Source organism: Schistocerca serialis, chromosome 10 (assembly GCF_023864345.2).
Source record: "Schistocerca serialis cubense isolate TAMUIC-IGC-003099 chromosome 10, iqSchSeri2.2, whole genome shotgun sequence".
NCBI lineage: Eukaryota > Metazoa > Arthropoda > Insecta > Orthoptera > Acrididae > Schistocerca > Schistocerca serialis.
Genome location: NC_064647.1, coordinates 64,538,400 through 64,562,437, shown reverse-complemented (window position 1 = coordinate 64,562,437; position 24,038 = coordinate 64,538,400).

Here is a 24,038-nt window from a genome sequence, read left to right as displayed (position 1 = left end):
CGGCATTGTGCCTTTTGTATTAAATTCGGATGCAATTTCTGTGCTTCATCGTCAATGAGAAGATGCAAGGTATACAGTGAACCGGAAGTGAGACTACAGAATCTAAAACTGGACTCGCAGCAGAGGTCCAGATCGTAGAAAGTGAGAGTGTCAGTCCTCCTGTACTTAAGTCGGCATTGTGCCTTTTGTATTAAATTCGGATGCAATTTCTGTGCTTCATCGTCAATAAGAAGATGCAAGGTATACAGTAAACCGGAAGTGAGGCATCAGAATCTAAAACTGGACTCGCAGGAGAGGTCCAGATCGTAGAAAGTGAGAGTGTCAGTCCTCCTGTACTTAAGTCGCATTGTGCCTTTTGTATTAAATTCGGATGCAATTTCTGTGCTTCATCGTCAATAAGAAAATGCAAGGTATACAGTAAACCGGAAGTGAGGCATCAGAATCTAAAACTGGACTCGCAGGAGAGGTCCACATCGTAGAAAGTGAGAGTGTCAGTCCTCCTGTACTTAAGTCGGCATTGTGCCTTTTGTATTAAATTCGGATGCAATTTCTGTGCTTCATCGTCAATAAGAAGATGCAAGGTATACAGTAAACCGGAAGTGAGGCATCAGAATCTAAAACTGGACTCGCAGGAGAGGTCCAGATCGTAGAAAGTGAGAGTGTCAGTCCTCCTGTACTTAAGTCGGCATTGTGCTTTTTGTATTAAATGCGGATGCAATTTCTGTGCTTCATCGTCAATAAGAAGATGCAAGGTATACAGTAAACCGGAAGTGAGGCATCAGAATCTAAAACTGGACTCGCAGGAGAGGTCCAGATCGTAGAAAGTGAGAGTGTCAGTCCTCCTGTACTTAAGTCGGCATTGTGCCTTTTGTATTAAATTCGGATGCAATTTCTGTGCTTCATCGTCAATAAGAAGATGCAAGGTATACAGTAAACCGGAAGTGAGGCATCAGAATCTAAAACTGGACTCGCAGGAGAGGTCCAGATCGTAGAAAGTGAGAGTGTCAGTCCTCCTGTACTTAAGTCGGCATTGTGCCTTTTGTATTAAATTCAGATGCAATTTCTGTGCTTCATCGTCAATAATAAGATGCAAGGTATACAGTAAACCGGAAGTGAGGCATCAGAATCTAAAACTGGACTCGCAGGAGAGGTCCAGATCGTAGAAAGTGAGAGTGTCAGTCCTCCTGTACTTAAGTCGGCATTGTGCCTTTTGTATTAAATTCGAATGCAATTTCTGTGCTTCATCGTCAATGAGAAGATGCAAGGTATACAGTAAACCGGAAGTGAGGCATCAGAATCTAAAACTGGACTCGCAGGAGAGGTCCAGATCGTAGAAAGTGCGAGTGTCAGTCCTCCTGTACTTAAGTCGGCATTGTGCCTTTTGTATTAAATTCGGATGCAATTTCTGTGCTTCATCGTCAATGAGAAGATGCAAGGTATACAGTAAACCGGAAGTGAGGCTACAGAATCTAAAACTGGACTCGCAGGAGAGGTCAAGATCGTAGAAAGTGAGAGTGTCAGTCCTCCTGTACTTAAGTCGGCATTGTGCCTTTTGTATTAAATTCGGATGCAATTTCTGTGCTTCATCGTCAATGAGAAGATGCAAGGTATACAGTAAACCGGAAGTGAGGCATCAGAATCTAAAACTGGACTCGCAGGAGAGGTCCAGATCGTAGAAAGTGAGAGTGTCAGTCCTCCTGTACTTAAGTCGGCATTGTGCCTTTTCTTTTAAATTGGGATGCAATTTCTGTGCTTCATCGTCAATGAGAAGATGCAAGGTATACAGTAAACCGGAAGTGAGGCATCAGAATCTAAAACTGGACTCGCAGGAGAGGTCCAGATCGTAGAAAGTGAGAGTGTCAGTCCTCCTGTACTTAAGTCGGCATTGTGCCTTTTGTATTAAATTCGGATGCAATTTCTGTGCTTCATCGTCAATGAGAAGATGCAAGGTATACAGTGAACCGGTAGTGAGGCATCAGAATTTAAAACTGGACTCGCAGGTGAGTTCCAGTTCGTAGAAAGTGAGAGTGTCAGTCCTCCTGTACTTAAGTCGGCATTGTGCCTTTTGTATTAAATTCGGATGCAATTTCTGAGCTTCATCGTCAATGAGAAGATGCAAGGTATACAGTGAACCGGAAGTGAGGCATCAGAATCTAAAACTGGACTCGCAGGAGAGGTCCAGATCGTAGAAAGTGAGAGTGTCAGTCCACCTGTACTTAAGTCGGCATTGTGCCTTTTGTATTAAATTCGGATGCAATTTCTGTGCTTCATCGTCAATGAGAAGATGCAAGGTATACTGTAAACCGGAAGTGAGGCATCAGAATCTAAAACTGGACTCGCAGGAGAGGTCCAGATCGTAGAAAGTGAGAGTGTCAGTCCTCCTGTACTTAAGTCGGCATTGTGCCTTTTCTTTTAAATTCGGATGCAATTTCTGTCCTTCATCGTCAATGAGGAGATGCAAGGTATACAGTAAACCGGAAGTGACGCATCAGAATCTAAAACTGGACTCGCAGGAGAGGTCCAGATCGTAGAAAGTGAGAGTGTCAGTCCTCCTGTACTTAAGTCGGCATTGTGCCTTTTCTTTTAAATTCGGATGCAATTTCTGTGCTTCATCGTCAATGAGAAGATGCAAGGTATACAGTAAACCGGAAGTGAGGCATCAGAATCTAAAACTGGACTCGCAGGAGAGGTCCACATCGTAGAAAGTGAGAGTGTCAGTCCTCCTGTACTTAAGTCGGCATTGTGCCTTTTATATTAAATTCGGATGCAATTTCTGTGCTTCATCGTCAATGAGAAGATGCAAGGTATACAGTAAACCGGAAGTGAGGCATCAGAATCTAAAACTGGACTCGCAGGAGAGGTCCAGATCGTAGAAAGTGAGAGTGTCAGTCCTCCTGTACTTAAGTCGGCATTGTGCCTTTTGTATTAAATTCGGATGCAATTTCTGTGCTTCATCGTCAATGAGAAGATGCAAGGTATACAGTAAACCGGAAGTGAGGCATCAGAATCTAAAACTGGACTCGCAGGAGAGGTCCAGATCGTAGAAAGTGAGAGTGTCAGTCCTCCTGTACTTAAGTCGGCATTGTGCCTTTTGTATTAAATTCGGATGCAATTTCTGTGCTTCATCGTCAATGAGAAGATGCAAGGTATACAGTAAACCGGAAGTGAGGCATCAGAATCTAAAACTGTACTCGCAGGAGAGGTCCACATCGTAGAAAGTGAGAGTGTCAGTCCTCCTGTACTTAAGTCGGCATTGTGCCTTTTGTATTAAATTCGGATGCAATTTCTGTGCTTCATCGGCAATGAGAAGATGCAAGGTATACAGTAAACCGGAAGTGAGGCATCAGAATCTTAAACTGGACTCGCAGGAGAGGTCCAGATCGTAGAAAGTGAGAGTGTCAGTCCTCCTGTACTTATGTCGGCATTGTGCCTTTTGTATTAAATTCGGATGCAATTTCTGTGCTTCATCGTCAATGAGAAGATGTAAGGTATACAGTAAACCGGAAGTGAGGCATCAGAATCTAAAACTGGACTCGCAGGAGAGGTCCACATCGTAGAAAGTGAGAGTGTCCGTCCTCCTGTACTTAAGTCGGCATTGTGCCTTTTGTATTAAATTCGGATGCAATTTCTGTGCTTCATCGTCAATGAGAAGATGCAAGGTATACAGTAAACCGGAAGTGAGGCATCAGAATCTAAAACAGGACTCGCAGGAGAGGTCCAGATCGTAGAAAGTGAGAGTGTCAGTCCTCCTGTACTTAAGTCGGCATTGTGCCTTTTGTATTAAATTCGGATGCAATTTCTGTGCTTCATCGTCAATGAGAAGATGCAAGGTATACAGTAAACAGGAAGTGAGGCATCAGAATCTAAAACTGGACTCGCAAGAGAGGTCCACATCGTAGAAAGTGAGAGTGTCAGTCCTCCTGTACTTAAGTCGGCATTGTGCCTTTTGTATTAAATTCGGATGCAATTTCTGTGCTTCATCGTCAATGAGAAGATGCAAGGTATACAGTAAACCGGAAGTGAGGCATCAGAATCTAAAACTGGACTCGCAGGAGAGGTCCAGATCGTAGAAAGTGAGAGTGTCAGTCCTCCTGTACTTAAGTCGGCATTGTGCCTTTTGTATTAAATTCGGATGCAATTTCGGTGCTTCATCGTCAATGAGAAGATGCAAGGTATACAGTAAACCGGAAGTGAGGCATCAGAATCTAAAACTGGACTCGCAGGAGAGGTCCAGATCGTAGAATGTGAGAGTGTCAGTCCTCCTGTACTTAAGTCGGCATTGTGCCTTTGTATTAAATTCGGATGCAACTTCTGTGCTTCATCGTCAATGAGAAGATGCAAGGTATACAGTAAACCGGAAGTGAGGCATCAGAATCTAAAACTGGACTCGCAGGAGAGGTCCACATCGTAGAAAGTGAGAGTGTCAGTCCTCCTGTACTTAAGTCGGCATTGTGCCTTTTCTTTTAAATTCGGATGCAATTTCTGTGCTTCATCGTCAATGAGAAGATGCAAGGTATACAGTAAACCGGAAGTGAGGCATCAGAATCCAAAACTGGACTCGCAGGAGAGGTCCACATCGTAGAAAGTGAGAGTGTCAGTCCTCCTGTACTTAAGTCGGCATTATGCCTTTTGTGTTAAATTCGGATGCAATTTCTGTGCTTCATCGTCAATGAGAAGATGCAAGGTATACAGTAAACCGGAAGTGAGGCATCAGAATCTAAAACTGGACTCGCAGGAGAGGTCCAGATCGTAGAAAGTGAGAGTGTCAGTCCTCCTGTACTTAAGTCGGCATTGTGCCTTTTGTATTAAATTCGGATGCAATTTCTGTGCTTCATCGTCAATGAGAAGATGCAAGGTATACAGTAAACCGGAAGTGAGGCATCAGAATCTAAAACTGGACTCGCAGGAGAGGTCCAGATCGTAGAAAGTGAGAGTGTCAGTCCTCCTGTAGTTAAGTCGGCATTGTGCCTTTTGTATTAAATTCGGATGCAATTTCTGTGCTTCATCGTGAATGAGCAGATGCAAGGTATACAGTAAACCGGAAGTGAGGCATCAGAATCTAAAACTGGACCCGCAGGAGAGGTCCAGATCGTAGAAAGTGAGAGTGTCAGTCCTCCTGTACTTAAGTCGGCATTGTGCCTTTTGTATTAAATTCGGATGTAATTTCTGTGCTTCATCGTCAATGAGAAGATGCAAGGTATACAGTAAACCGGAAGTGAGGCATCAGAATCTAAAACTGGACTCGCAGGAGAGGTCCACATCGTAGAAAGTGAGAGTGTCAGTCCTCCTGTACTTAAGTCGGCATTGTGCCTTTTGTGTTAAATTCGGATGCAATTTCTGTGCTTCATCGTCAATGAGAAGATGCAAGGTGTACAGTAAACCGGAAGTGAGGCATCAGAATCTAAAACTGGACTCGCAGGAGAGGTCCAGATCGTAGAAAGTGAGAGTGTCAGTCCTCCTGTACTTAAGTCGGCATTGTGCCTTTTGTATTAAATTCGGATGCAATTTCTGTGCTTCATCGTCAATGAGAAGATGCAAGGTATACAGTAAACCGGAAGTGAGGCATCAGAATCTAAAAGTGGACTCGCAGGAGAGGTCCAGATCGTAGAAAGTCAGAGTGTCAGTCCTCCTGTACTTAAGTCAGCATTGTGCCTTTTGTATTAAATTCGGATGCAATTTCTGTGCTTCATCGTCAATGAGAAGATGCAAGGTATACAGTAAACCGGAAGTGAGGCATCAGAATCTAAAACTGGACTCGCAGGAGAGGTCCAGATCGTAGAAAGTGAGAGTGTCTGTCCTCCTGTACTTAAGTCGGCATTGTGTCTTTTGTATTAAATTCGGATGCAATTTCTGTGCTTCATCGTCAATGAGAAGATGCAAGGTATACAGTAAACCGGAAGTGAGGCATCAGAATCTAAAACTGGACTCGCAGGAGAGGTCCACATCGTAGAAAGTGAGAGTGTCAGTCCTCCTGTACTTAAGTCGGCATTGTGCCTTTTGTATTAAATTCGGATGCAATTTCTGTACTTCATCGTCAATGAGAAGATGCAAGGTATACAGTAAACCGGAAGTGAGGCATCAGAATCTTAAACTGGACTCGCAGGAGAGGTCCAGATCGTAGAAAGTGAGAGTGTCAGTCCTCCTGTACTTAAGTCGGCATTGTGCCTTTTGTATTAAATTCCGATGCAATTTCTGTGCTTCATCGACAATGAGCAGATGCAAGGTATACAGTAAACCGGAAGTGAGGCATCAGAAACTAAAACTAGACTCGCAGGAGAGGTCCAGATCGTAGAAAGTGAGAGTGTCAGTCCTCCTGTACTTAAGTCGGCATTGTGCCTTTTGTGTTAAATTCGGATGCAATTTCTGTGCTTCATCGTCAATGAGAAGATGCAAGGTATACAGTAAACCGGAAGTGAGGCATCAGAATCTAAAACTGGACTCGCAGGAGAGGTCCAGATCGTAGAAAGTGAGAGTGTCAGTCCTCCTGTACTTAAGTCGGCATTGTGCCTTTTGTATTAAATTCAGATGCAATTTCTGTGCTTCATCGTCAATGAGAAGGTGCAAGGTATACAGTAAACCGGAAGTGAGGCATCAGAATCTAAAACTGGACTCGCAGGAGAGGTCCAGATCGTAGAAAGTGAGAGTGTCAGTCCTCCTGTACTTAAGTCGGCATTGTGCCTTTTGTATTAAATTCGGATGCAATTTCTGTGCTTCATCGTCAATGAGAAATGCAAGGTATACAGTAAACCGGAAGTGAGGCATCAGAATCTAAAACTGGACTCGCAGGAGAGGTCCACATCGTAGAAAGTGAGAGTGTCAGTCCTCCTGTACTTAAGTCGGCATTGTGCCTTTTGTATTAAATTCGGATGCAATTTCTGTGCTTCATCGTCAATGAGAAGATGCAAGTTATACAGTAAACCGGAAGTGAGGCATCAGAATCTTAAACTGGACTCGCAGGAGTGGTCCAGATCGTAGAAAGTGAGAGTGTCAGTCCTCGTGTACTTAAGTCGGCATTGTGCCTTTTGTATTAAATTCGGATGCAATTTCTGTGCTTCATCGTCAATGAGAAGATGCAAGGTATACAGTAAACCGGAAGTGAGGCATCAGAATCTAAAACTGGACTCGCAGGAGAGGTCCACATCGTAGAAAGTGAGAGTGTCAGTCCTCCTGTACTTAAGTCGGCATTGTGCCTTTTGTGTTAAATTCGGATGCAATTTCTGTGCTTCATCGTCAATGAGAAGATGCAAGGTATACAGTAAACCGGAAGTGAGGCATCAGAATCTAAAACTGGACTCGCAGGAGAGGTCCAGATCGTAGAAAGTGAGAGTGTCAGTCCTCCTGTACTTAAGTCGGCATTGTGCCTTTTGTATTAAATTCGGATGCAATTTCTGTGCTTCATCGTCAATGAGAAGATGCAAGGTATACAGTAAACCTTAAGTGAGGCATCAGAATCTAAAACTGGACTCGCAGGAGAGGTCCAGATAGTAGAAAGTGAGAGTGTCAGTCCTCCTGTACTTAAGTCGGCATTGTGCCTTTTGTATTAAATTCGGATGCAATTTCTGTGCTTCATCGTCAATGAGAAGATGCAAGGTATACAGTAAACCGGAAGTGAGGCATCAGAATCTAAAACTGGACTCGCAGGAGAGGTCCAGATCGTAGAAAGTGAGAGTGTCAGTCCTCCTGTACTTAAGTCGGCATTGTGCCTTTTGTATTAAATTCGGATGCAATTTTTGTGCTTTATCGTCAATGAGAAGATGCAAGGTATACAGTAAACCGGAAGTGAGGCATCAGAATCTAAAACTGGACTCGCAGGAGAGGTCCAGATCGTAGAAAGTGAGAGTGTCAGTCCTCCTGTACTTAAGTCGGCATTGTGCCTTTTGTATTAAATTCGGATGCAATATCTGTGCTTCATCGTCAATGAGAAGATGCAAGGTATACAGTAAACCGGAAGTGAGGCATCAGAATCTAAAACTGGACTCGCAGGAGAGGTCCAGATCGTAGAAAGTGAGAGTGTCAGTCCTCCTGTACTTAAGTCGGCATTGTGCCTTTTGTATTAAATTCGGATGCAATTTCTGTGCTTCATCGTCAATGAGAAGATGCAAGGTATTCAGTAAACCGGAAGTGAGGCATCAGAATCTAAAACTGGACTCGCAGGAGAGGTCCAGATCGTAGAAAGTGAGAGTGTCAGTCCTCCTGTACTTAAGTCGGCATTGTGCCTTTTGTATTAAATTCGGATGCAATTTCTGTGCTTCATTGTCAATGAGAAGATGAAAGGTATACATTAAACCGGAAGTGAGGCATCAGAATCTAAAACTGGACTCGCAGGAGAGGTCCAGATCGTAGAAAGTGAGAGTGTCAGTCCTCCTGTACTTAAGTCGGCATTGTGCCTTTTGTATTAAATTCGGATGCAATTTCTGTGCTTCATCGTCAATGAGAAGATGCAAGGTATACAGTAATCCGGAAGTGAGGCATCAGAATCTAAAACTGGACTCGCAGGAGAGGTCCAGATCGTAGAAAGTGAGAGTGTCAGTCCTCCTGTACTTAAGTCGGCATTGTGCCTTTTGTATTAAATTCGGATGCAATTTCTGTGCTTCATCGTCAATGAGAAGATGCAAGGTATACAGTAAACCGGAAGTGAGGCATCAGAATCTAAAACTGGACTCGCAGGAGAGGTCCACATCGTAGAAAGTGAGCGTGTCAGTCCTCCTGTACTTAAGTCGGCATTGTGCCTTTTGTGTTAAATTCGGATGCAATTTCTGTGCTTCATCGTCAATGAGAAGATGCAAGGTATACAGTAAACCGGAAGTGAGGCATCTGAATCTAAAACTGGACTCGCAGGAGAGGTCCAGATCGTAGAAAGTGAGAGTGTCAGTCCTCCTGTACTTAAGTCGGCATTGTCCCTTTTGTATTAAATTCGGATGCAATTTCTGTGCTTCATCGTCAATGAGCAGATGCAAGGTATACAGTAAACCGGAAGTGAGGCATCAGAATCTAAAACTAGACTCGCAGGAGAGGTCCAGATCGTAGAAAGTGAGAGTGTCAGTCCTCCTGTACTTAAGTCGGCATTGTGCCTTTTGTGTTAAATTCGGATGCAATTTCTGTGCTTCATCGTCAATGAGAAGATGCAAGGTATACAGTAAACCGGAAGTGAGGCATCAGAATCTAAAACTGGACTCGCAGGAGAGGTCCACATCGTAGAAAGTGAGAGTGTCAGTCCTCCTGTACTTAAGTCGGCATTGTGCCTTTTGTATTAAATTCGGATGCAATTTCTGTGCTTCATCGTCAATGAGAAGATGCAAGGTATACAGAAATCCGGAAGTGAGGCATCAGAATCTAAAACTGGACTCGCAGGAGAGGTCCACATCGTAGAAAGTGAGAGTGTCAGTCCTCCTGTACTTAAGTCGGCATTGTGCCTTTTGTATTAAATTCGGATGCAATTTCTGTGCTTCATCGTCAATGAGAAGATGCAAGGTATACAGTAAACCGGAAGTGAGACATCAGAATCTAAAACTGGACTCGCAGGAGAGGTCCAGATCGTAGAAAGTGAGAGTGTCAGTCCTCCTGTACTTAAGTCGGCATTGTGCCTTTTGTATTAAATTCGGATGCAATTTCTGTGCTTCATCGTCAATGAGAAGATGCAAGGTATACAGTAAACCGAAAGTGAGGCATCAGAATCTAAAACTGGACTCGCAGGAGAGGTCCAGATCGTAGAAAGTGAGAGTGTCAGTCCTCCTGTACTTAAGTCGGCATTGTGCCTTTTGTATTAAATTCGGATGCAATTTCTGTGCTTCATCGTCAATGAGAAGATGCAAGGTATACAGTAAACCGGAAGTGAGGCATCAGAATCTAAACTGGACTCGCAGGAGAGGTCCACATCGTACAAAGTGAGAGTGTCAGTCCTCCTGTACTTAAGTCGGCATTGTGCCTTTTGTATTAAATTCGGATGCAATTTCTGTGCTTCATCGTCATTAAGAAGATGCAAGGTATACAGTAAACCGGAAGTGAGGCACCAGAATCTAAAACTGGACTCGCAGGAGAGGTCCAGATCGTAGAAAGTGAGAGTGTCAGTCCTCCTGTACTTATGTCGGCATTGTGCATTTGTATTAAATTCGGATACAATTTCTGTGCTTCATCGTCTTGAGAAGATGCAAGGTATACAGTAAACCGGAAGTGAGGCATCAGAATCTAAAACTGGACTCGCAGGAGAGGTCCAGATCGTAGAAAGTGAGAGTGTCAGTCCTCCTGTACTTAAGTCGGCATTGTGCCTTTTGTATTAAATTCAGATGCAATTTCTGTGCTTCATCGTCAATGAGAAGGTGCAAGGTATACAGTAAACCGGAAGTGAGGCATCAGAATCTAAAACTGGACTCGCAGGAGAGGTCCAGATCGTAGAAAGTGAGAGTGTCAGTCCTCCTGTACTTAAGTCGGCATTGTGCCTTTTGTATTAAATTCGGATGCAATTTCTGTGCTTCATCGTCAATGAGAAGATGCAAGGTATACAGTAAACCGGAAGTGAGGCATCAGAATCTAAAACTGGACTCGCAGGAGAGGTCCACATCGTAGAAAGTGAGAGTGTCAGTCCTCCTGTACTTAAGTCGGCATTGTGCCTTTTGTATTAAATTCGGATGCAATTTCTGTGCTTCATCGTCAATGAGAAGATGCAAGTTATACAGTAAACCGGAAGTGAGGCATCAGAATCTTAAACTGGACTCGCAGGAGTGGTCCAGATCGTAGAAAGTGAGAGTGTCAGTCCTCCTGTACTTAAGTCGGCATTGTGCCTTTTGTATTAAATTCGGATGCAATTTCTGTGCTTCATCGTCAATGAGAAGATGCAAGGTATACAGTAAACCGGAAGTGAGGCATCAGAATCTAAAACTGGACTCGCAGGAGAGGTCCACATCGTAGAAAGTGAGAGTGTCAGTCCTCCTGTACTTAAGTCGGCATTGTGCCTTTTGTGTTAAATTCGGATGCAATTTCTGTGCTTCATCGTCAATGAGAAGATGCAAGGTATACAGTAAACCGGAAGTGAGGCATCAGAATCTAAAACTGGACTCGCAGGAGAGGTCCAGATCGTAGAAAGTGAGAGTGTCAGTCCTCCTGTACTTAAGTCGGCATTGTGCCTTTTGTATTAAATTCGGATGCAATTTCTGTGCTTCATCGTCAATGAGAAGATGCAAGGTATACAGTAAACCTTAAGTGAGGCATCAGAATCTAAAACTGGACTCGCAGGAGAGGTCCAGATAGTAGAAAGTGAGAGTGTCAGTCCTCCTGTACTTAAGTCGGCATTGTGCCTTTTGTATTAAATTCGGATGCAATTTCTGTGCTTCATCGTCAATGAGAAGATGCAAGGTATACAGTAAACCGGAAGTGAGGCATCAGAATCTAAAACTGGACTCGCAGGAGAGGTCCAGATCGTAGAAAGTGAGAGTGTCAGTCCTCCTGTACTTAAGTCGGCATTGTGCCTTTTGTATTAAATTCGGATGCAATTTTTGTGCTTTATCGTCAATGAGAAGATGCAAGGTATACAGTAAACCGGAAGTGAGGCATCAGAATCTAAAACTGGACTCGCAGGAGAGGTCCAGATCGTAGAAAGTGAGAGTGTCAGTCCTCCTGTACTTAAGTCGGCATTGTGCCTTTTGTATTAAATTCGGATGCAATATCTGTGCTTCATCGTCAATGAGAAGATGCAAGGTATACAGTAAACCGGAAGTGAGGCATCAGAATCTAAAACTGGACTCGCAGGAGAGGTCCACATCGTAGAAAGTGAGAGTGTCAGTCCTCCTGTACTTAAGTCGGCATTGTGCCTTTTGTATTAAATTCGGATGCAATTTCTGTGCTTCATCGTCAATGAGAAGATGCAAGGTATACAGTAAACCGGAAGTGAGGCACCAGAATCTAAAACTGGACTCGCAGGAGAGGTCCAGATCGTAGAAAGTGAGAGTGTCAGTCCTCCTGTACTTATGTCGGCATTGTGCATTTGTATTAAATTCGGATACAATTTCTGTGCTTCATCGTCTTGAGAAGATGCAAGGTATACAGTAAACCGGAAGTGAGGCATCAGAATCTAAAACTGGACTCGCAGGAGAGGTCCAGATCGTAGAAAGTGAGAGTGTCAGTCCTCCTGTACTTAAGTCGGCATTGTGCCTTTTGTATTAAATTCAGATGCAATTTCTGTGCTTCATCGTCAATGAGAAGGTGCAAGGTATACAGTAAACCGGAAGTGAGGCATCAGAATCTAAAACTGGACTCGCAGGAGAGGTCCAGATCGTAGAAAGTGAGAGTGTCAGTCCTCCTGTACTTAAGTCGGCATTGTGCCTTTTGTATTAAATTCGGATGCAATTTCTGTGCTTCATCGTCAATGAGAAGATGCAAGGTATACAGTAAACCGGAAGTGAGGCATCAGAATCTAAAACTGGACTCGCAGGAGAGGTCCACATCGTAGAAAGTGAGAGTGTCAGTCCTCCTGTACTTAAGTCGGCATTGTGCCTTTTGTATTAAATTCGGATGCAATTTCTGTGCTTCATCGTCAATGAGAAGATGCAAGTTATACAGTAAACCGGAAGTGAGGCATCAGAATCTTAAACTGGACTCGCAGGAGTGGTCCAGATCGTAGAAAGTGAGAGTGTCAGTCCTCCTGTACTTAAGTCGGCATTGTGCCTTTTGTATTAAATTCGGATGCAATTTCTGTGCTTCATCGTCAATGAGAAGATGCAAGGTATACAGTAAACCGGAAGTGAGGCATCAGAATCTAAAACTGGACTCGCAGGAGAGGTCCAGATCGTAGAAAGTGAGAGTGTCAGTCCTCCTGTACTTAAGTCGGCATTGTGCCTTTTGTGTTAAATTCGGATGCAATTTCTGTGCTTCATCGTCAATGAGAAGATGCAAGGTATACAGTAAACCGGAAGTGAGGCATCAGAATCTAAAACTGGACTCGCAGGAGAGGTCCAGATCGTAGAAAGTGAGAGTGTCAGTCCTCCTGTACTTAAGTCGGCATTGTGCCTTTTGTATTAAATTCGGATGCAATTTCTGTGCTTCATCGTCAATGAGAAGATGCAAGGTATACAGTAAACCTTAAGTGAGGCATCAGAATCTAAAACTGGACTCGCAGGAGAGGTCCAGATAGTAGAAAGTGAGAGTGTCAGTCCTCCTGTACTTAAGTCGGCATTGTGCCTTTTGTATTAAATTCGGATGCAATTTCTGTGCTTCATCGTCAATGAGAAGATGCAAGGTATACAGTAAACCGGAAGTGAGGCATCAGAATCTAAAACTGGACTCGCAGGAGAGGTCCAGATCGTAGAAAGTGAGAGTGTCAGTCCTCCTGTACTTAAGTCGGCATTGTGCCTTTTGTATTAAATTCGGATGCAATTTTTGTGCTTTATCGTCAATGAGAAGATGCAAGGTATACAGTAAACCGGAAGTGAGGCATCAGAATCTAAAACTGGACTCGCAGGAGAGGTCCAGATCGTAGAAAGTGAGAGTGTCAGTCCTCCTGTACTTAAGTCGGCATTGTGCCTTTTGTATTAAATTCGGATGCAATATCTGTGCTTCATCGTCAATGAGAAGATGCAAGGTATACAGTAAACCGGAAGTGAGGCATCAGAATCTAAAACTGGACTCGCAGGAGAGGTCCACATCGTAGAAAGTGAGAGTGTCAGTCCTCCTGTACTTAAGTCGGCATTGTGCCTTTTGTATTAAATTCGGATGCAATTTCTGTGCTTCATCGTCAATGAGAAGATGCAAGGTATACAGTAAACCGGAAGTGAGGCATCAGAATCTAAAACTGGACTCGCAGGAGAGGTCCAGATCGTAGAAAGTGAGAGTGTCAGTCCTCCTGTACTTAAGTCGGCATTGTGCCTTTTGTATTAAATTCGGATGCAATTTCTGTGCTTCATTGTCAATGAGAAGATGAAAGGTATACATTAAACCGGAAGTGAGGCATCAGAATCTAAAACTGGACTCGCAGGAGAGGTCCAGATCGTAGAAAGTGAGAGTGTCAGTCCTCCTGTACTTAAGTCGGCATTGTGCCTTTTGTATTAAATTCGGATGCAATTTCTGTGCTTCATCGTCAATGAGAAGATGCAAGGTATACAGTAATCCGGAAGTGAGGCATCAGAATCTAAAACTGGACTCGCAGGAGAGGTCCAGATCGTAGAAAGTGAGAGTGTCAGTCCTCCTGTACTTAAGTCGGCATTGTGCCTTTTGTATTAAATTCGGATGCAATTTCTGTGCTTCATCGTCAATGAGAAGATGCAAGGTATACAGTAAACCGGAAGTGAGGCATCAGAATCTAAAACTGGACTCGCAGGAGAGGTCCACATCGTAGAAAGTGAGCGTGTCAGTCCTCCTGTACTTAAGTCGGCATTGTGCCTTTTGTGTTAAATTCGGATGCAATTTCTGTGCTTCATCGTCAATGAGAAGATGCAAGGTATACAGTAAACCGGAAGTGAGGCATCTGAATCTAAAACTGGACTCGCAGGAGAGGTCCAGATCGTAGAAAGTGAGAGTGTCAGTCCTCCTGTACTTAAGTCGGCATTGTCCCTTTTGTATTAAATTCGGATGCAATTTCTGTGCTTCATCGTCAATGAGTAGATGCAAGGTATACAGTAAACCGGAAGTGAGGCATCTGAATCTAAAACTGGACTCGCAGGAGAGGTCCACATTGTAGAAAGTGAGAGTGTCAGTCCTCCTGTACTTAAGTCGGCATTGTGCCTTTTGTATTTAATTCGGATGCAATTTCTGTGCTTCATCGTCAATGAGAAGATGCAAGGTATACAGTAAACAGGAAGTGAGGCATCAGAATCTAAAACTGGACTCGCAGGAGAGGTCCTGATCGTAGAAAGTGAGAGTGTCAGTCCTCCTGTACTGAAGTCGGCATTGTGCCTTTTGTATTAAATTCGGATGCAATTTCTGTGCTTCATCGTCAATGAGAAGATGCAAGGTATACAGTAAACCGGAAGTGAGGCATCTGAATCTAAAACTGGACTCGCAGGAGAGGTCCAGATCGTAGAAAGTGAGAGTGTCAGTCCTCCTGTACTTAAGTCGGCATTGTGCCTTTTGTATTAAATTCGGATTCAATTTCTGTGCTTCATCGTCAATGAGAAGATGCAAGGTATACAGTAAACCGGAAGTGAGGCATCTGAATCTAAAACTGGACTCGCAGGAGAGGTCCAGATCGTAGAAAGTGAGAGTGTCAGTCCTCCTGTACTTAAGTCGGCATTGTCCCTTTTGTATTAAATTCGGATGCAATTTCTGTGCTTCATCGTCAATGAGAAGATGCAAGGTATACAGTAAACCGGAAGTGAGGCATCTGAATCTAAAACTGGACTCGCAGGAGAGGTCCACATTGTAGAAAGTGAGAGTGTCAGTCCTCCTGTTCTTAAGTCGGCATTGTGCCTTTTGAATTAAATTCGGATGCAATTTCTGTGCTTCATCGTCAATGAGAAGATGCAAGGTATACAGTAAACCGGAAGTGAGGCATCAGTATCTAATACTGGACTCGCAGGAGAGGTCCAGATCGTAGAAAGTGAGAGTGTCAGTCCTCCTGTACTTAAGTCGGCATTGTGCCTTTTGTATTAAATTCGGATGCAATTTCTGTGTTTCATCGTCAATGAGATGTGCAAGGTATACAGTAAACCGGAAGTGAGGCATCAGAATCTAAAACTAGGACTCGCAGGAGAGGTCCACATCGTAGAAAGTGAGAGTATCAGTCCTCCTGTACTTAAGTCGGCATTGTGCCTTTTGTATTAAATTCGGATGCAATTTCTGTGCTTCATCGTCAATGGGAAGATGCAAGGTATACAGTAAACCGGAAGTGAGGCATCAGAATCTAAAACTGGACTCGCAGGAGAGGTCCAGATCGTAGAAAGTGAGAGTGTCAGTCCTCCTGTACTTAAGTCGGCATTGTGCCTTTTGTATTAAATTCGGATTCAATTTCTGTGCTTCATCGTCAATGAGAAGATGCAAGGTATACAGTAAACCGGAAGTGAGGCATCTGAATCTAAAACTGGACTCGCAGGAGAGGTCCAGATCGTAGAAAGTGAGAGTGTCAGTCCTCCTGTACTTAAGTCGGCATTGTCCCTTTTGTATTAAATTCGGATGCAATTTCTGTGCTTCATCGTCAATGAGTAGATGCAAGGTATACAGTAAACCGGAAGTGAGGCATCTGAATCTAGAACTGGACTCGCAGGAGAGGTCCACATTGTAGAAAGTGAGAGTGTCAGTCCTCCTGTTCTTAAGTCGGCATTGTGCCTTTTGTATTTAATTCGGATGCAATTTCTGTGCTTCATCGTCAATGAGAAGATGCAAGGTATACAGTAAACCGGAAGTGAGGCATCAGAATCTAAAACTGGACTCGCAGGAGAGGTCCAGATCGTAGAAAGTGAGAGTGTCAGTCCTCCTGTACTTAAGTCGGCATTGTGCCTTTTGTATTAAATTCGGATGCAATTTCTGTGCTTCATCGTCAATGAGAAGATGCAAGGTATACAGTAAACCGGAAGTGAGGCATCAGAATCTAAAACTGGACTCGCAGGAGAGGTCCAGATTGTAGAAAGTGAGAGTGTCAGTCCTCCTGTACTTATGTCGGCATTGTGCCTTTTGTATTAAATTCGGATGCAATTTTAGTGCTTCATCGTCAATGAGAAGATGCAAGGTATACAGTAATCCGGAAGTGAGGCATCAGAATCTAAAACTGGACTCGCAGGAGAGGTCCAGATCGTAGAAAGTGAGAGTGTCAGTCCTCCTGTACTTAAGTCGGCATTGTGCCTTTTGTGTTAAATTCTGATGCAATTTCTGTGCTTCATCGTCAATGAGAAGATGCAAGGTATACAGTATACCGGAAGTGAGGCATCAGAATCTAAAACTGGACTCGCAGGAGAGGTCCAGATCGTAGAAAGTGAGAGTGTCAGCCCTCCTGTACTTAAGTCGGCATTGTGCCTTTTGTATTAAATTCGGATGCAATTTCTGTGCTTCATCGTCAATGAGAAGATGCAAGGTATACAGTAAACCTTAAGTGAGGCATCAGAATCTAAAACTGGACTCGCAGGAGAGGTCCAGATAGTAGAAAGTGAGAGTGTCAGTCCTCCTGTACTTAAGTCGGCATTGTGCCTTTTGTATTAAATTCGGATGCAATTTCTGTGCTTCATCGTCAATGAGAAGATGCAAGGTATACAGTAAACCGGAAGTGAGGCATCAGAATCTAAAACTGGACTCGCAGGAGAGGTCCAGATCGTAGAAAGTGAGAGTGTCAGTCCTCCTGTACTTAAGTCGGCATTGTGCCTTTTGTATTAAATTCGGATGCAATTTTTGTGCTTTATCGTCAATGAGAAGATGCAAGGTATACAGTAAACCGGAAGTGAGGCATCAGAATCTAAAACTGGACTCGCAGGAGAGGTCCAGATCGTAGAAAGTGAGAGTGTCAGTCCTCCTGTACTTAAGTCGGCATTGTGCCTTTTGTATTAAATTCGGATGCAATATCTGTGCTTCATCGTCAATGAGAAGATGCAAGGTATACAGTAAACCGGAAGTGAGGCATCAGAATCTAAAACTGGACTCGCAGGAGAGGTCCACATCGTAGAAAGTGAGAGTGGCAGTCCTCCTGTACTTAAGTCGGCATTGTGCCTTTTGTATTAAATTCGGATGCAATTTCTGTGCTTCATCGTCAATGAGAAGATGCAAGGTATACAGTAAACCGGAAGTGAGGCATCAGAATCTAAAACTGGACTCGCAGGAGAGGTCCAGATCGTAGAAAGTGAGAGTGTCAGTCCTCCTGTACTTAAGTCGGCATTGTGCCTTTTGTATTAAATTCGGATGCAATTTCTGTGCTTCATTGTCAATGAGAAGATGAAAGGTATACATTAAACCGGAAGTGAGGCATCAGAATCTAAAACTGGACTCGCAGGAGAGGTCCAGATCGTAGAAAGTGAGAGTGTCAGTCCTCCTGTACTTAAGTCGGCATTGTGCCTTTTGTATTAAATTCGGATGCAATTTCTGTGCTTCATCGTCAATGAGAAGATGCAAGGTATACAGTAATCCGGAAGTGAGGCATCAGAATCTAAAACTGGACTCGCAGGAGAGGTCCAGATCGTAGAAAGTGAGAGTGTCAGTCCTCCTGTACTTAAGTCGGCATTGTGCCTTTTGTATTAAATTCGGATGCAATTTCTGTGCTTCATCGTCAATGAGAAGATGCAAGGTATACAGTAAACCGGAAGTGAGGCATCAGAATCTAAAACTGGACTCGCAGGAGAGGTCCACATCGTAGAAAGTGAGCGTGTCAGTCCTCCTGTACTTAAGTCGGCATTGTGCCTTTTGTGTTAAATTCGGATGCAATTTCTGTGCTTCATCGTCAATGAGAAGATGCAAGGTATACAGTAAACCGGAAGTGAGGCATCTGAATCTAAAACTGGACTCGCAGGAGAGGTCCAGATCGTAGAAAGTGAGAGTGTCAGTCCTCCTGTACTTAAGTCGGCATTGTCCCTTTTGTATTAAATTCGGATGCAATTTCTGTGCTTCATCGTCAATGAGTAGATGCAAGGTATACAGTAAACCGGAAGTGAGGCATCTGAATCTAAAACTGGACTCGCAGGAGAGGTCCACATTGTAGAAAGTGAGAGTGTCAGTCCTCCTGTACTTAAGTCGGCATTGTGCCTTTTGTATTAAATTCGGATGCAATTTCTGTGCTTCATCGTCAATGAGAAGATGCAAGGTATACAGTAAACAGGAAGTGAGGCATCAGAATCTAAAACTGGACTCGCAGGAGAGGTCCTGATCGTAGAAAGTGAGAGTGTCAGTCCTCCTGTACTTAAGTCGGCATTGTGCCTTTTGTATTAAATTCGGATGCAATTTCTGTGCTTCATCGTCAATGAGAAGATGCAAGGTATACAGTAAACCGGAAGTGAGGCATCATAACCAAAAACTGGACTCGCAGGAGAGGTCCAGATCGTAGAAAGTGAGAGTGTCAGTCCTTCTGTACTTAAGTCGGCATTGTGCCTTTTGTATTAAATTCGGATGCAATTTTTGTGCTTCATCGTCAATGAGAAGATGCAAGGTATACAGTAAACCGGAAGTGAGGCATCTGAATCTAAAACTGGACTCGCAGGAGAGGTCCAGATCGTAGAAAGTGAGAGTGTCAGTCCTCCTGTACTTAAGTCGGCATTGTGCCTTTTGTATTAAATTCGGATTCAATTTCTGTGCTTCATCGTCAATGAGAAGATGCAAGGTATACAGTAAACCGGAAGTGAGGCATCTGAATCTAAAACTGGACTCGCAGGAGAGGTCCAGATCGTAGAAAGTGAGAGTGTCAGTCCTCCTGTACTTAAGTCGGCATTGTCCCTTTTGAATTAAATTCGGATGCAATTTCTGTGCTTCATCGTCAATGAGAAGATGCAAGGTATACAGTAAACCGGAAGTGAGGCATCTGAATCTAAAACTGGACTCGCAGGAGAGGTCCACATTGTAGAAAGTGAGAGTGTCAGTCCTCCTGTTCTTAAGTCGGCATTGTGCCTTTTGTATTTAATTCGGATGCAATTTCTGTGCTTCATCGTCAATGAGAAGATGCAAGGTATACAGTAAACCGGAAGTGAGGCATCTGAATCTAAAACTGGACTCGCAGGAGAGGTCCAGATCGTAGAAAGTGAGAGTGTCAGTCCTCCTGTACTTAAGTCGGCATTGTGCCTTTTGTATTAAATTCGGATGCAATTTCTGTGCTTCATCGTCAATGAGAAGATGCAAGGTATACAGTAAACCGGAAGTGAGGCATCAGAATCTAAAACTGGACTCGCAGGAGAGGTCCAGATTGTAGAAAGTGAGAGTGTCAGTCCTCCTGTACTTATGTCGGCATTGTGCCTTTTGTATTAAATTCGGATGCAATTTTAGTGCTTCATCGTCAATGAGAAGATGCAAGGTATACAGTAATCCGGAAGTGAGGCATCAGAATCAAAAACTGGACTCGCAGGAGAGGTCCAGATCGTAGAAAGTGAGAGTGTCAGTCCTCCTGTACTTAAGTCGGCAGTGTGCCTTTTGTATTAAATTCGGATGCAATTTCTGTGCTTCATCGTCAATGAGAAGATGCAAGGTATACAGTAAACCGGAAGTGAGGCATCAGAATCTAAAACTGGACTCGCAGGAGAGGTCCAGATCGTAGAAAGTGAGAGTGTCAGTCCTCCTGTACTTAAGTCGGCATTGTGCCTTTTGAATTAAATTCGGATGCAATTTCTGTGCTTCATCGTCAATGAGAAGATGCAAGGTATACAGTAAACCGGAAGTGAGGCATCAGTATCTAATACTGGACTCGCAGGAGAGGTCCAGATCGTAGAAAGTGAGAGTGTCAGTCCTCCTGTACTTAAGTCGGCATTGTGCCTTTTGTATTAAATTCGGATGCAATTTCTGTGTTTCATCGTCAATGAGAAGATGCAAGGTATACAGTAAACCGGAAGTGAGGCATCAGAATCTAAAACTGGACTCGCAGGAGAGGTCCACATCGTAGAAAGTGAGAGTATCAGTCCTCCTGTACTTAAGTCGGCATTGTGCCTTTTGTATTAAATTCGGATGCAATTTCTGTGCTTCATCGTCAATGAGAAGATGCAAGGTATACAGTAAACCGGAAGTGAGGCATCAGAATCTAAAACTGGACTCGCAGGAGAGGTCCAGATCGTAGAAAGTGAGAGTGTCAGTCCTCCTGTACTTAAGTCGGCATTGTGCCTTTTGTATTAAATTCGGATTCAATTTCTGTGCTTCATCGTCAATGAGAAGATGCAAGGTATACAGTAAACCGGAAGTGAGGCATCTGAATCTAAGACTGGACTCGCAGGAGAGGTCCAGATCGTAGAAAGTGAGAGTGTCAGTCCTCCTGTACTTAAGTCGGCATTGTCCCTTTTGTATTAAATTCGGATGCAATTTCTGTGCTTCATCGTCAATGAGTAGATGCAAGGTATACAGTAAACCGGAAGTGAGGCATCTGAATCTAAAACTGGACTCGCAGGAGAGGTCCACATTGTAGAAAGTGAGAGTGTCAGTCCTCCTGTTCTTAAGTCGGCATTGTGCCTTTTGTATTTAATTCGGATGCAATTTCTGTGCTTCATCGTCAATGAGAAGATGCAAGGTATACAGTAAACCGGAAGTGAGGCATCTGAATCTAAAACTGGACTCGCAGGAGAGGTCCAGATCGTAGAAAGTGAGAGTGTCAGTCCTCCTGTACTTAAGTCGGCATTGTGCCTTTTGTATTAAATTCGGATGCAATTTCTGTGCTTCATCGTCAATGAGAAGATGCAAGGTATACAGTAAACCGGAAGTGTGGCATCAGAATCTAAAACTGGACTCGCAGGAGAGGTCCAGATTGTAGAAAGTGAGAGTGTCAGTCCTCCTGTACTTATGTCGGCATTGTGCCTTTTGTATTAAATTCGGATGCAATTTTAGTGCTTCATCGTCAATGAGAAGATGCAAGGTATACAGTAATCCGGAAGTGAGGCATCAGAATCTAAAACTGGACTCGCAGGAGAGGTCCAGATCGTAGAAAGTGAGAGTGTCAGTCCTCCTGTACTTAAGTCGGCAGTGTGCCTTTTGTATTAAATTCGGATGCAATTTCTGTGCTTCATCGTCAATGAGAAGATGCAAGGTATACAGTAAACCGGAAGTGAGGCATCAGAATCTAAAACTGGACTCGCAGGAGAGGTCCAGATCGTAGAAAGTGAGAGTGTCAGTCCTCCTGTACTTAAGTCGGCATTGTGCCTTTTGAATTAAATTCGGATGCAATTTCTGTGCTTCATCGTCAATGAGAAGATGCAAGGTATACAGTAAACCGGAAGTGAGGCATCAGTATCTAATACTGGACTCGCAGGAGAGGTCCAGATCGTAGAAAGTGAGAGTGTCAGTCCTCCTGTACTTAAGTCGGCATTGTGCCTTTTGTATTAAATTCGGATGCAATTTCTGTGTTTCATCGTCAATGAGAAGATGCAAGGTATACAGTAAACCGGAAGTGAGGCATCAGAATCTAAAACTGGACTCGCAGGAGAGGTCCACATCGTAGAAAGTGAGAGTATCAGTCCTCCTGTACTTAAGTCGGCATTGTGCCTTTTGTATTAAATTCGGATGCAATTTCTGTGCTTCATCGTCAATGAGAAGATGCAAGGTATACAGTAAACCGGAAGTGAGGCATCAGAATCTAAAACTGGACTCGCAGGAGAGGTCCAGATCGTAGAAAGTGAGAGTGTCAGTCCTCCTGTACTTAAGTCGGCATTGTGCCTTTTGTATTAAATTCGGAGGCAATTTCTGTGCTTCATCCTCAATGAGAAGATGCAAGGTATACAGTAAACCGGAAGTGAGGCATCAGGATCTAATACTGAACTCGCAGGAGAGGTCCAGATCGTAGAAAGTGAGAGTGTCAGTCCTCCTGTACTTAAGTCGGCATTGTGCCTTTTGTATTAAATTCGGATGCAATATCTGTGCTTCATCGTCAATGAGAAGATGCAAGGTATACAGTAAACCGGAAGTGAGGCATCAGAATCTAAAACTGGACTCGCAGGAGAGGTCCAGATCGTAGAAAGTGAGAGTGTCAGTCCTCCTGTACTTAAGTCGGCATTGTGCCTTTTGTATTAAATTCGGATGCAATTTCTGTGCTTCATCGTCAATGAGAAGATGCAAGGTATACAGTAAACCGGAAGTGAGGCATCAGAATCTAAAACTGGACTCGCAGGAGAGGTTCAGATCGTAGAAAGTGAGAGTGTCAGTCCTCCTGTACTTAAGTCGGCATTGTGCCTTTTGTATTAAATTCGGATGTAATTTCTGTGCTTCATCGTCAATGAGAAGATGCAAGGTATACAGTAAACCGGAAGTGAGGCATCAGAATCTAAAACTGGACTCGCAGGAGAGGTCCACATCGTAGAAAGTGAGAGTGTCAGTCCTCCTGTACTTAAGTCGGCATTGTGCCTTTTGTATTAAATTCGGATGCAGTTTCTGTGCTTCATCGTCAATGAGAAGATGCAAGGTATACAGTAAACCGGAAGTGAGGCATCAGGATCTAATACTGGACTCGCAGGAGAGGTCCAGATCGTAGAAAGTGAGAGTGTCAGTCCTCCTGTACTTAAGTGGGCATTGTGCCTTTTGTATTAAATTCGGATGCAATATCTGTGCTTCATCGTCAATGAGAAGATGCAAGGTATACAGTAAACCGGAAGTGAGGCATCAGAATCTAAAACTGGACTCGCAGGAGAGGTCCAGATCGTAGAAAGTGAGAGTGTCAGTCCACCTGTACTTAAGTCGGCATTGTGCCTTTTGTATTAAATTCGGATGCAATTTCTGTGCTTCATCGTCAATGAGAAGATGCAAGGTATACAGTAAACCGGAAGTGAGGCATCAGAATCTAAAACTGGACTCGCAGGAGAGGTCCAGATCGTAGAAAGTGAGAGTGTCAGTCCTCCTGTACTTAAGTCGGCATTGTGCCTTTTGTATTAAATTCGGATGCAATTTCTGTGCTTCATCGTCAATGAGAAGATGCAAGGTATACAGTAAACCGGAAGTGAGGCATCAGAATCTGAAACTGGACTCGCAGGAGAGGTCCACATCGTAGAAAGTGAGAGTGTCAGTCCTCCTGTACTTAAGTCGGCATTGTGCCTTTTGTATTAAATTCGGATGCAATTTCTGTGCATCATCGTCAATGAGAAGATGCAAGGTATACAGTAAACCGGAAGTGAGGCATCAGAATCTTAAACTGGACTCGCAGGAGAGGTCCAGATCGTAGAAAGTGAGAGTGTCAGTCCTCCTGTACTTAAGTCGGCATTGTGCCTTTTCTTTTAAATTCGGATGCAATTTCTGTGCTTCATCGTCAATGAGAAGATGCAAGGTATACAGTAAACCGGAAGTGAGGCATCAGAATCTAAAACTGGACTCGCAGGAGAGGTCCACATCGTAGAAAGTGAGAGTGTCAGTCCTCCTGTACTTAAGTCGGCATTGTGCCTTTTGTGTTAAATTCGGATGCAATTTCTGTGCTTCATCGTCAATGAGAAGATGCAAGGTGTACAGTAAACCGGAAGTGAGGCATCAGAATCTAA